This window comes from Pleurodeles waltl, chromosome 1_2 (genome assembly GCF_031143425.1).
Source record: "Pleurodeles waltl isolate 20211129_DDA chromosome 1_2, aPleWal1.hap1.20221129, whole genome shotgun sequence".
In the NCBI taxonomy this organism is placed as follows: domain Eukaryota; kingdom Metazoa; phylum Chordata; class Amphibia; order Caudata; family Salamandridae; genus Pleurodeles; species Pleurodeles waltl.
In genome coordinates, this window is record NC_090437.1 from 1,191,403,298 (window position 1) to 1,191,417,815 (window position 14,518).

Sequence of the window (14,518 nt, forward strand, 5' to 3'; positions counted from 1 at the left end):
CAAAATCAACCCAGGTCTGACTCGAGGATTTTTGAGCCCCCCTGAATCTAATTCTATACTCCTCAGTGGAGAATCCAAAGCCCTCAATCAGGGTACCCTTCATGAGGTCATAAGATTCTGCATCTTTTCCAGAGAGTGTGAGGAGTCTATCCCTACACTTTCCAGTGAACATTTCCCAAAGGAGAGCACCCCAGTGAGATCTGTTTACTTTTCTGGTTACACAAGCCCTCTCAAAAGCTGTGAACCATTTGGTGATGTCATCACCATCTTCATATTTTGTTACAATCCCTTTGGGGATTTTTAGGATGTCAGGAGAATCTCTGACCCTATTTAAGTTGCTGCCACCATCGATGGGACCTAGGCCCATCTCTTTTCTTTCCCTCTCTATGGCTAGGATCTGTCTTTCCAAAGCCAATCTTTTGGCCATCCTGGCTAACTGGATGTCCTCTTCACTGGGGCTATCCTCAGTGATTTCAGAGGTGTTGGTCTCTCCTGTGAGGGAACCAGCATCTCTGACTATTATTTTTGGAGTCAGGGTTTGAGGGACCCTGTTCTCCCTAGATAGGACTGGTAGGGGGGAATTGTCCTCCAAGTCACTATCCTCTTCCTCTGAGTTGCCACCCTCAGAGGGGTTGGCCTTTTCAAACTCTGCCAAAAGCTCCTGGAGCTGTATTTTGGTAGGTTTGGGGCCCATTGTTATTTTCTTTATTTTACAGAGTGACCTTAGCTCCCTCATCTTAAGATGGAGGTAAGGTGTGGTGTCGAGTTCCACCACAGTCACATCTGTGCTAGACATTTTGTTTCTAAAAGTTGGAATACTTTTTAAGAATCTACAACTGGTTCTAGAATCTAATTCAAACTTTTACAAACTTTTAAACTCTAAAAGAAATGCTAAACAGGGACTTAACACACAAGGCCCTAGCAGGACTTTTAAGAATTTAGAAAACTTTTCAAATTGCAAAAATCAATTTCTAATGACAATTTTGGAATTTGTCGTGTGATCAGGTATTGGCTGAGTAGTCCAGCAAATGCAAAGTCTTGTACCCCACCGCTGATCCACCAATGTAGGAAGTTGGCTCTGTATGTGCTATTTCAAAGTAAGGAATAGCATGCACAGAGTCCAAGGGTTCCCCTTAGAGGTAAAATAGTGGTAAAAAGAGATAATACTAATGCTCTATTTTGTGGTAGTGTGGTCGAGCAGTAGGCTTATCCAAGGAGTAGTGTTAAGCATTTGTTGTACATACACATAGACAATAAATGAGGTACACACACTCAGAGACAAATCCAGCCAATAGGTTTTTATATAGAAAAATATCTTTTCTTAGTTTATTTTAAGAACCACAGGTTCAAATTCTACATGTAATATCTCATTCGAAAGGTATTGCAGGTAAGTACTTTAGGAACTTCAAATCATCAAAATTGCATGTATACTTTTCAAGTTATTCACAAATAGCTGTTTTAAAAGTGGACACAGTGCAATTTTCACAGTTCCTAGGGGAGGTAAGTATTTGTTAGGTTAACCAGGTAAGTAAGACACTTACAGGGCTCAGTTCTTGGTCCAAGGTAGCCCACCGTTGGGGGTTCAGAGCAACCCCAAAGTCACCACACCAGCAGCTCAGGGCCGGTCAGGTGCAGAGTTCAAAGTGGTGCCCAAAACACATAGGCTAGAATGGAGAGAAGGGGGTGCCCCGGTTCCGGTCTGCTTGCAGGTAAGTACCCGCGTCTTCGGAGGGCAGACCAGGGGGGTTTTGTAGGGCACCGGGGGGGACACAAGCCCACACAGAAATTTCACCCTCAGCGGCGCGGGGGCGGCCGGGTGCAGTGTAGAAACAAGCGTCGGGTTCGCAATGTTAGTCTATGAGAGATCTCGGGATCTCTTCAGCGCTGCAGGCAGGCAAGGGGGGGGTTCCTCGGGGAAACCTCCACTTGGGCAAGGGAGAGGGACTCCTGGGGGTCACTTCTCCAGTGAAAGTCCGGTCCTTCAGGTCCTGGGGGCTGCGGGTGCAGGGTCTCTCCCAGGTGTCGGGACTTTGGATTCAAAGAGTCGCGGTCAGGGGAAGCCTCGGGATTCCCTCTGCAGGCGGCGCTGTGGGGGCTCAGGGGGGACAGGTTTTGGTACTCACAGTATCAGAGTAGTCCTGGGGTCCCTCCTGAGGTGTTGGATCTCCACCAGCCGAGTCGGGGTCGCCGGGTGCAGTGTTGCAAGTCTCACGCTTCTTGCGGGGAGCTTGCAGGGTTCTTTCAAGGCTGCTGGAAACAAAGTTGCAGCCTTTCTTGGAGCAGGTCCGCTGTCCTCGGGAGTTTCTTGTCTTTTCGAAGTAGGGGCAGTCCTCAGAGGATGTCGAGGTCGCTGGTCCCTTTGGAAGGCGTCGCTGGAGCAGGATCTTTGGAAGGCAGGAGACAGGCCGGTGAGTTTCTGGAGCCAAGGCAGTTGTCGTCTTCTGGTCTTCCTCTGCAGGGGTTTTTCAGCTAGGCAGTCCTTCTTCTTGTAGTTGCAGGAATCTAATCTTCTAGGGTTCAGGGTAGCCCTTAAATACTAAATTTAAGGGCGTGTTTAGGTCTGGGGGGTTAGTAGCCAATGGCTACTAGCCCTGAGGGTGGGTACACCCTCTTTGTGCCTCCTCCCAAGGGGAGGGGGTCACAATCCTAACCCTATTGGGGGAATCCTCCATCTGCAAGATGGAGGATTTCTAAAAGTTAGAGTCACTTCAGCTCAGGACACCTTAGGGGCTGTCCTGACTGGCCAGTGACTCCTCCTTGTTGCTTTCTTTGTTCCCTCCAGCCTTGCCGCCAAAAGTGGGGGCCGTGGCCGGAGGGGGCGGGCAACTCCACTAAGCTGGAGTGCCCTGCTGGGCTGTGACAAAGGGGTGAGCCTTTGAGGCTCACCGCCAGGTGTCACAGCTCCTGCCTGGGGGAGGTGTTAGCATCTCCACCCAGTGCAGGCTTTGTTACTGGCCTCAGAGTGACAAAGGCACTCTCCCCATGGGGCCAGCAACATGTCTCTAGTGTGGCAGGCTGCTGGAACCAGTCAGCCTACACAGCTAGTTGGTTAAGTTTCAGGGGGCACCTCTAAGGTGCCCTCTGGGGTGTATTTTGCAATAAAATGTACACTGGCATCAGTGTGCATTTATTGTGCTGAGAAGTTTGATACCAAACTTCCCAGTTTTCAGTGTAGCCATTATGGTGCTGTGGAGTTCGTGTAAAACAGACTCCCAGACCATATACTCTTATGGCTACCCTGCACTTACAATGTCTAAGGTTTTGCTTAGACACTGTAGGGGCACAGTGCTCATGCACTGGTACCCTCACCTATGGTATAGTGCACCCTGCCTTAGGGCTGTAAGGCCTGCTAGAGGGGTGTCTTACCTATACTGCATAGGCAGTGAGAGGCTGGCATGGCACCCTGAGGGGAGTGCCATGTCGACTTACTCATTTTGTTCTCACCAGCACACACAGGCTTGTAAGCAGTGTGTCTGTGCTGAGTGAGGGGTCTCTAGGGTGGCATAAGACATGCTGCAGCCCTTAGAGACCTTTCTTGGCATCAGGGCCCTTGGTACTAGAAGTACCAGTTACAAGGGACTTATCTGAATGCCAGGGTGTGCCAATTGTGGATACAATGGTACATTTTAGGTGAAGGAACACTGGTGCTGGGGCCTGGTTAGCAGGGTCCCAGCACACTTCTCAGTCAAGTCAGCATCAGTATCAGGCAAAAAGTGGGGGGTAACTGCAACAGGGAGCCATTTCTTTACACCAGGGGTTATCTACATTTTAACTGCTGAGCTCTTGGGGGGGACAAGGATGGGTAAGCATGAACACAAGCAATCTAACCTGCCCTTTGAGAGTAGGAGACCAGGACTACGGATGATGATCGGAGGAGAGAGGTGTCATCACCCAGATCATCTTATGATACTTCTCCAGAGCAGGATAGCAGAAATCTCCTTAAAAAAATGTAGCAAAGCCTTCTTATAATTGATGCCAGAATTGACTCCCTTATGACTGGACTAAACAATATGAAAGGGCAAATTGATAAACATGGCGATTGCCTGGAGCAGCTGGAATGCCAGCTGTCTGACTAGGAGGACAACACTACGTCCCACTCTGAACAACTTCTCCATATGCAAAAAGTCTTAGTGGTCATAAAAGCTAAACATGATGATTTAGAGGCATGATCCAGAATGAGTAACATATATATTTTGGGTCTTCGGGAGTCAATTACGATGGTCAAAAGGGAAATGCTTTTGGAAACTTTGCTACAAGCTGTATTTGAAGATGCCCTTACAGCTATGTTCTCTGTGGAGTTCGTGCATCGCTCCCTGGGACTAAGATCTCCTCCAGGGTCCCTGGTTTGACCTGTTATAGAGCCCCTCCTACTACAAATATTAAGCCTCCATTCTGCACCTAGTCAGGGGGAAGAGAGAGAATAGTTACAAAGGGAATCAATTGTCTATTTACCCAGATTTCACTCTGGCAGTACAGGTTGCTAGATGGGAAATCCTACCGGCCAAATGCATTCTTATAAAAGCTGGAGTGTCATATGCTCTGGTCTAACCAGCCAAGCTACAAGTCATTGTTAATGGCTGAACCCAATTCTTCATTGACCCTAAGCTGGCTGTTAATCTTCGCTGCAAATACATCAAAACTATCTCATTGGACACAACCACTACTGATGGTGACAATGGAAGCCACCTTAGCAACTATGATTAGCTGAGTGATGTGATTCTTACAGACCACTCTCCATGATAAATGTAGACAATAAGCTCCTAGATAGTCTGATTGTCAATAGGCTGGCCCCACTGAGGCCGGATATTGCCTGACCTCATCACTCAAGATTTATACCGAAGTGCTCTATCATCCATAATTTGCAAACCATGTTAGCATTCCTGCACACTCTGGACCCCCAGGTACAGACTATTGCAATCTTCCTCAATACCACTAAAGTGTTCGATTCACTTCAATGACGTGGGAGTATCCCATCAGCTTATCAGAGAGAAATAGCATCTGTCACACCTTCCGCCAGTGAATCCACCTACTCTGTAAGGAGCCTGCTTCACATATCTGCATTAACGAAGAGGTGACTGCTTCATTCTCCATCACCAGGGGCATCAGGCACGGCTGTCCCTGTCACCATTATTGTTGGCTGTCCACCTGCACCAACAACACACAAGGCACGGCCTTGCCATCATTATAAGAACTGTAATAATATATATGTGTGCTGATGTCACTACACTGCACATACGGCTGATTCTCTAAGAACTCTTTCTTTTTGGCTGTCTCATGGGGATAACAACAAACTTTGCCAAGTCAGCTATGTTTCCCCTCACACAGGCGACCAGCAGGGTCTCCTCTGAGTTCTGGCTGAGCTGGTCAGATGCTTCGGACAAATACTTGAAGATACGGATCAGTAAATACATTGATGACATGGAGCATGAGAACTATGGAAAGACATTAACGCTGCTAAAAGAAAGGGTTCCGATCGGGGTCAAACTTCTACTGTCCTTGGCTGGCAGAATTGTACTTGCTTAGATGGTAATTCTCCTAAAATACTTAGATCCCTTTGTGAACCTACCCATCCCACTAACTCGACACTCTTTTAAGTAAATACACTCTAATCTAATTAGCTTAGCTTGGGCGGGCAAGCAGTCCGGAGTCTCATTGAAGGTGCTGATTGCAGTTTGTGCAGGGCAGATTGTGCACTCCAGACCTGGAGCTGTATTATTACTGTGCCCCGGCCCAGTTCGTTCATTACTGGCAACACCCCACGTCATTCCAACCGCATGTTGTCATTGAACATAGGCCCTGATTTATACTTTTTGATGCTAAACTGCGCTAATGCAGTTAGTGTCAAAAAGTTTACCGCCGGCTAGCGCCATCCCAAGACTCTGGCCGGGCGTCATATTTATGGTATGACTGTAGCTGCGGTAAGGCCCGGCTAGCATCATAAAAAAGACGCTAGCCGGGTGGGGGAGGCTTAGGGGGAACAGGGGGGCGTCAAAGGATAACGCTATTATGGGCAGAGACATAAAAGTGCCTCTAACCAGACTAGCGTCATTTTCTGATGTTAAAACCCCATGGCCATTGGGCCCAGTGCCATGTAGGAGGGCCCTAGTTAGGCCCCCCTATGGCACTACAGAAAATAAAAAATAATACCTACCTCTACTTACCTGGGATGGGGGGTCCCCCTTCCTCTGCTGTCCCTCTGGTGTGGGTGGGGGTGTCGCTGGGGTTAGGGAAGGGCACCTGTAGGCTCTTTCCATAGTCTCTGACCATAGAAAAAGGCCCACAGGTCCCCTAACGCCTGCCCTGACCCAGGTGTTAAATACATAAGGCTCCTATGCCCCGTGCTTGATTTTAGCACAGGGGATAAATACGGGGCAAGGCCATATCATCATTTTTTGCCCAGGAATGCCTACCTTGCATCTCATTGATGCGAGGTAGTTTTCCGCAGGCAAAAAATTACTTTAGCTCCAATATTTTGGAGCTAGACATGTCTTGTGCCAAAATATAAATATATAATAAGTTTGCGCTGAATTAGCTTTAAAAAAATGACGCTAATTCAGCGCAGAGTATAAATATGCCCCATAATGTTGCAGCTTTCCCACTGAATACGGCTCTCAGTCTTCCAATGAAACGGCCCAGTAACAGTGGACATGGTGAATTTGAATAACACTTTGTGAGCATGGAACCGCCTTCAGCAGTGGGCAAAACAGGGCCATCTCTTTGCTAGCATTACCCCCCACTAGATTACTGATTCTCAAATACAGGGGAACCTGCTGACAGTACTGATGGAGTATGTTAAAGATATTGCTAAGGGAATTTGCCGCCTCACTGCTCTCCTTCTCTTAGCTAAGAGTAGGGTGGCCATGCACTGAGCAAGACAACCCGTTCCTCAGGTAAAGAACTGAGTACAAGACATTGTATGGTGCCACTAACAGCTAGAAAACTATTGGGAGCTCCTGCCTCCTAAGACAAGACCCAAATATATTTGGAGACCATTTGTAACCTATGAAGCACTACGTGAACACTCACACTCCCCTGACACCCTAGGAGATGCCCCAGTGAGCCCTGAGGCAGAATTGGGAGTTAGGGGCATTAGAAGCTCTATGGTCAGACTCGGACATACCATTACCTCCTCATTAATGAAGCCTGATGAGACAGTGACAACCTACAGATTGTCAACTTATGACCCATATGGGGACATGGCACTATGGAGAGCCGGACCTGGAGAGCTGGGGGGAGGGAGTCCTTAGATCATTCGACCGAGAGGAGAGTGGGGACGTTTGAGAATTGCGACGCTTTCCCCATGCAATTAAATTACGTCATTTTATGCTGTATATTACATTGTAATGATTTTCTGCCTGCTCGTGTCACCTATCTTACTACACTGTACTTTAGGAAGTTTGTTTACCTTGCATAGTAATTAAAACAATAAAAAGTTACTTGGTTTCTATTCTTAATGGATTAGAATATAATGACATTACTGCAATACTGATTCCAAGTCTTTCTTTACAAACATTCTGCAACAGCAAACTCTAAGAGTGATAAAATATGCTCCACCTAGAACTGTCACAGCTTGATGTAGATTTTAGTAACAGGTGTGCAAAGGATAGGCTTATTCAAAAATGGGTTTACCATCAAAGGGGATGTTTTCTTTAAACCAACTATAGGCACACCAGTGGGTGCCATCCTTGAGAAGATCCTTATAGCATAAAGACGAAGCCTCTAATTGGTCCGTTTCTGAAGCGTGTTCATTACAAGAGTGGACACTGCTCAGGGAATTCTAAGCACATATGAAAACAATTTAATATAGGAATATTAAATGAGCCATGCCTTCCTATTCATATTGTGGCACATCCAATATTATTCATTGTAGATCATGTATCAGCAACCTACTCTCACCATAGTATGTAGTTATAAGCTGCAAAACAGCAGATGCCTTTTAGGATTAATCATTCCAGCATCTTTTGTCACTCCGAAAATGGATAAGGTATAGCAATATTATTAGCATGGGCCCAGATTTATTAGAAACTTGTGTGATGAAAGCTGTTGCATGGCAACACAGGTCGTTAAATGGTATTCACAGAGACATGCAAGGGGCTAATTGTGCCACCTTACGTGACTTTGTAAAGAAATGTAGCGCTATGCAGCAGCTTGCACTGTTCTAAGTTACATGCTTTCCATGGGTAGAGCGTGGGTTTTTCTGTGCATCCATCCATGCAATTGGATGTAATATCAGATTTATTGAAATCAGTAAACCTGGGATTGGGCCAAAATGGTATACCACCGCGACAGAGGCGTAACAAGGAGAAATATCTTTATTTCTCATCATTATTTCCCCTTTCTATGCCTGATGCATTCTGCAGCACACATAGAAAGAGGAGTATGTTTCGAAGGACTATTTTTGTGCAAGAAGGTATCCTGAAGATAGCAGAAATGCTCCACGTCTTTGTAAATATGAAGCATTTTTGCTCTTTCCCTTTCACGCAACACATCGCACAAAGTTCCTTTCCTGCGCTGTCTGAAATAGTGGTAAATATACCACCCCGATCTCTCTAAAGGAAAACTATTGGCTATGCGAACATGTAACAGTAGCAGCCAAACTTAATGAGGAACAGGAGAAATTTGACAGGTTATGAATTCAGACCAATACACCATTTCCACGTTTCTGCTTGTACTTTATTTACGTTCTTTTTTCCACAGTTGATGAATCAAACCTGCTTTATATATCCAGAAAGACAAAAACGTGTGGCAAGTATTTTATGATTAAATAATAAATATGTTTTGTGTTTATTTGCCCTAAATGATATATATTTTAAATAATTTAATTTAACATTATTTCCTATGGGGTTTATAACCTCGTCACCTAAGTTCGTGAATAGCAGTTTGTAGTGCACTGGTAGTTCAACTGTAGTACTAATACACATACTACAAAATGCAGTTTGTGAGTAGGCGGCTATGTGTAGCGAGTAAGTGGCTGGTGTACTGTTCATCGTATTTCCTGGGGTACAGAAGGTGGGAAGCAGCATAATAAAATAAAAGGAGAGTTGTTTTGGATCACTTTGGGCTTGCGGCACACTGACCTGTCTTGAATATAAACTTTATTGGCCTGTGGAGATTCCCGAGAACAAGATTGCCTGAAGTGTACACCATCACTTAGCAGCATCACACTTACAACAGCTAATCACAAGAAAACACACGGGAAATGGTTGCTGGAGCAGCACATCAATTACATCTATGCATCAGTAGAGGAATTCTCTTAGTGGCAATCCAGGCAACATTATCAATATTTTCAATACTGTGTTCATTAATCTGCTGGCCCGATGACTTGAAAGTATCTTCAGCAATTTATGAATGATGCTGTTGTTCAACACTTTATGCATGAAGTAAAGGCTCAGAAGAGTTGCAGAATTCTAAATATGAACATTGATACTGGTGTACATTAAAGGCCTCCCCAACCCCACACATGGTCATACTGAAATATTTATGATTATTAAATTAACTAACTAAATTAAATAATATAAGTAACTGTGAGCAGGTACATCATCTATCTTTGATATCATTCTGTTTCTTTCTAGTGATTCACACCATGGAATGCTTGGACGCTCAGGAGAGCTTTAATCTGAGTGAAGTGAAGGAGGGTTTGGAAGCATTAGGGGAAAATATATTTACTAACAAGAGAAATCTGTCAATGTTATAATATTGACTAAGGGCTGCGGCTTGCCATACTTTGCAGCATCTGACTCCTCGTTTAGTTGAGGATGAGGAGAAAGAAGATACAAATAAGTTTGAGTAGACCATTTAGATCAATAAAGTGGTGTTGAAGTGTTGTTGGAGAGAAACAGGTTCGTGAACAGAGGACAATTTCCAAGACACCTGATGGCCACCACATTCATTTATAAGAATTTACATGATTACACGTTAATAGAACAATGTTGCAAAGTACAAAAAAGTGGGTGCTTGGAAAAATATTAAACACTGGAAGACCTCTGGTCTAGCTTAATGAGCAGAAAACACCTCTCAAGAGATTAAGGTGATGTCTCTTAATGGATGATGAAACTCCAAATATGCTTCTGAATAACAGAACATCATTGTAGTATTTGCTGAAAGAGACTGAGTACCAAGTTGGTAACACATTTACAAAATGATTTGTCATGGACGATATTATAGAAAGAAAGTTTAACAAGAGCCCCATTGAGTAACCTCGCCTATCGGGAGGGATTCAAGTACTGCTACACACTGCTATTACATTTATGTTCACACTCTGCAACCTATTTCTCTGGGGACACTTCTAGCCCCTCTTAACAGCTCCAATAGGAGTCCTAGGTGCTCCAAAAGTTTGGTAGTGGTGAAGAGTCGGACAATGTAGCATGCTGCTGAATGTGGGTAAGGGTTTCTGTCCTTTAACGTATGATTAGAGTTTCAAAGAAAGGGACAGAACCAACAAAAAAACAGGCTTCCTCTTTGAGTTGAATGATGCGTGATCATCAAAAACATTTTAAGAACCTCATATTATTGTGTCTGTCACTTCTGAATGATATTCGGTCTGACAGGCATTGAAAGTGAAAAATAAACATTATATTCCTTCTTCATGGAGTGATCAATCACAAAAGACAGTGTGTTACAATCCTATCAGCCAAGGGACCTTTGAAAAAGATGATGGGATGTTACAGATCTGGCAGCATAGACAGCGCTCCCACATTTACAGTAGTGGTAATTGATTATTTTTTAATGTTACCCAACTCGAGTTTATCAGCAGGCCAATATCTGCAAAGGGAATGGATATCAGGAGAGGTGGTTTGTTAGAGAGAAGTTCCCGAGTCCCTGGTGACTGAGGGGACCGCGGATGCACCGCCAACAGGCTGGCGGTGCATCCATGGGCATTCTGACCGCGGCGGTACAGCCACGGTCAGAAACGGAAAACCAGCGGGGTCCCGCCGGTTTCCCGCTGCCCTGGGGAATCCTCCATGGCGGCGCTGCAGGCAGCGCCGCCATGGGGATTCCGACCGCCAGCCTGGTTCTGGCGGTTTTGACCGCCCGCCCTGGCTGGCGGTAACGGGTGTCGTGGGGCCAATGGCATGGCCACTGCAGGGGCCCCCTAACAGGGCCCCACTAAGATTTTCAGTGTCTGCATAGCAGACACTGAAAATCGCGACGGTGCAACTGCACCCGTCGCACCCTTCCCACTCCGCCGGCTCCATTCGTAGCCGGCATCCTCGTGGGAAGGGGTTTCCCGCTGGGCGGGCGGACGGCCTTCTGGCGGTCGCCCGCCCGCCCAGCGGGAAACTCAGAATAACCGCGGCGGTCTTTTGACCGCGCAGCGGTATTCTGGCGGTTCCCACTTGGCGGGCGGCTCCCGCCGCCCGCCAAGCTCAGAATCACCCCCTTAGTCTCACTACAATGGGGACACCCATGTGTTGAGGCGCAAGCGTGCTTGAATTGTCAATAGGCAGCCAAAAATGCCCCAGCTGCAGGAGTGATCTGAACTGCACCATATTTTTGTAAAAATGCTACAATTCTGCCCCCTCCCTTTCACGCAAAGCAGCACGGCAACTTCCCTTGCAGCGATAAATTTTATTAGATATGCCCCTCCATGTTTGTCACCTGGCTGGTGGTAACCTCCCCATATCATTATGCCCCCTTAAATCTTATTTGCTCATTTACCTATTGTCAACCTCACATCTTTACTAAAGTCCACTGGTTCAGGTGCAAATATATACAGGGAGTGCAGAATTATTAGGCAAGTTGTATTCTTGAGGATTAATTTTATTATTGAACAACAACCATGTTCTCAATGAACCCAAAAAACTCATTAATATCAAAACTGAATATTTTTGGAAGTAGTTTTTAGTTTGTTTTTAGTTTTAGCTATGTTAGGGGGATATCTGTGTGTGCAGGTGACTATCACTGTGCATAATTATTAGGCAACTTAACAAAAAAAAATATATACCCATTTCAATTATTTATCATTACCAGTGAAACCAATATAACATCTCAACATTCACAAATATACATTTCTGACATTCAAAAACAAAACAAAAACAAATCAGTGACCAATATAGCCACCTTTCTTTGCAAGGACACTCAAAAGCCTGCCATCCATGGATTCTGTCAGTGTTTTGATCTGTTCACCATCAACATTGCGTGCAGCAGCAACCACAGCCTCCCAGACACTGTTCAGAGAGGTGTACTGTTTTCCCTCCTTGTAAATCTCACATTTGATGATGGACCACAGGTTCTCAATGGGGTTCAGATCAGGTGAACAAGGAGGCCATGTCATTAGATTTCCTTCTTTTATACCCTTTCTTGCCAGCCACGCTGTGGAGTACTTGGACGCGTGTGATGGAGCATTGTCCTGCATGAAAATCATGTTTTTCTTGAAGGATGCAGACTTCTTCCTGTACCACTGCTTGAAGAAGGTGTCTTCCAGGAACTGGCAGTAGGACTGGGAGTTGAGCTTGACTCCATCCTCAACCCGAAAAGGCCCCACAAGCTCATCTTTGATGATACCAGCCCAAACCAGTACTCCACCTCCACCTTGCTGGCGTCTGAGTCGGACTGGAGCTCTCTGCCCTTTACCAATCCAGCCACGGGCCCATCCATCTGGCCCATCAAGACTCACTTTCATTTCATCAGTCCATAAAACCTTAGAAAAATCAGTCTTGAGATATTTCTTGGCCCAGTCTTGACGTTTCAGCTTGTGTGTCTTGTTCAGTGGTGGTCGTCTTCCAGCCTTTCTTACCTTGGCCATGTCTCTGAGTATTGCACACCTTGTGCTTTTGGGCACTCCAGTGATGTTGCAGCTCTGAAATATGGCCAAACTGGTGGCAAGTGGCATCGTGGCAGCTGCACGCTTGACTTTTCTCAGTTCATGGGCAGTTATTTTGCGCCTTGGTTTTTCCACACGCTTCTTGCGACCCTGTTGACTATTTTGAATGAAAAGCTTGATTGTTCGATGATCACGCTTCAGAAGCTTTGCAATTTTAAGAGTGCTGCATCCCTCTGCAAGATATCTCACTATTTTTGACTTTTCTGAGCCTGTCAAGTCCTTCTTTTGACCCATTTTGCCAAAGGAAAGGAAGTTGCCTAATAATTATGCACACCTGATATAGGGTGTTGATGTCATTAGACCACACCCCTTCTCATTACAGAGATGCACATCACCTAATATGCTTAATTGGTAGTAGGCTTTCGAGCCTATACAGCTTGGAGTAAGACAACATGCATAAAGAGGATGATGTGGTCAAAATACTCATTTGCCTAATAATTCTGCACTCCCTGTATAACTACTTGATTCTTCAGTTAAGGTATAAACAAATGATATGACCCCAGCAGGTCATGCAATTATCATCTCAGATTTTCAAGTGAAACACTCAAACTGACTGAAACACAGGAAATCATGACTAAACAATTATTCCACGTCAGGGCTGACTCTAGGGCGTTGACCTCGGAAGTGGGCAGTGGTGTATTTAGAAAAGCACATGTCTAAAAAGCACATGCTGCAGAGTTCCTTGTATGTCCAGCAGATTTCAGGCAACTTTAAACATATCAAAATTACTCTGGTGATTAATGGTCTTGCACGAGAGAGATCGGACTTTTGTCTAGGGCAGTTTTCACTCATGGTAAAGTAGCGCAGAGGGTTAATATGCCTGCTGCAAAGAACATTTACCACACATTTACCTACTGTTTTTGTCACAGAGATCCTTTTGATACTTGCAGTTCATAAGTTACAACTTCAGTATAGCACAGTGAGCTATGACCTGTCATTAAAGAGCTCCGTGCAAGCTGCATGGTATAAGTTAGAACATTATGGGGCAGATGTATCAAAGTACTGTTTTGCATTTCCTAAATGCCCGGTTCGATGTTCATAGGAAATCGCAAATAGGACTTCCCTATTTGCGATTTCCTATTTAGGGAATCGCAATTTGCGGTTCCCTAAACAGAGTCACAATTTTAGGGAATCGCTAAAAATTGTGATTCCCTAAAATTGGACTGCGATGCCTTTCATACATTGTGAAAGGCTATTGTACATTCTCAAACCGTCAAATTTTGCCATTTGCACTGTTTGAGAATGCAAAATGTTTTGATACATCTGGCCCTATGTTTTTCCCAAGTTTTTCATTATCCTAATGTAGCTAAAAAAGGGTTCATTCTTATTAGTAAAGCCAACCATTGCAGTACGTTTTAAATCGTGAATTTGTGCTTCTCCAGACCAAAAACTCATAAAATATTCTGCCTGTTAGTATCGGTGACATATGACTCCTCCACTTTGTAATACTCATTGTCCTATGTAACATTTTCTACACACTGATTTGCACATGTATGATCCATTGGCTCTGTGTAATGGGTGTGATGTAAACTGGTCTTACACCCTACACTGGTATGAGTAGCGCTATAAAACAAATGAAATGCATGTTAGACAGGGGCTATGTAGGATGAGGGGCACTGGCGGAGCGTGCCAGTGAGGGAATCTATGGAGAAGGGGGTGAGGGCATCTACAAAGATAGTCGCAATGGGCGCCCCT

The 14,518-nt window shown here is 45.0% G+C and overlaps 1 protein-coding gene and 1 long non-coding RNA gene across 4 annotated transcripts in view; one reads left to right on the forward strand and one right to left on the reverse strand.

The window, feature by feature from the left end:
* HGFAC (HGF activator) overlaps nucleotides 1–14,518 on the reverse strand; it is a 600,748-nt gene that overhangs the window by 213,032 nt on the left and 373,198 nt on the right. The gene's annotated exons all lie outside the window — the stretch shown is intronic.
* LOC138249525 (uncharacterized) overlaps nucleotides 1–14,518 on the forward strand; it is a 456,612-nt gene that overhangs the window by 104,609 nt on the left and 337,485 nt on the right. The gene's annotated exons all lie outside the window — the stretch shown is intronic.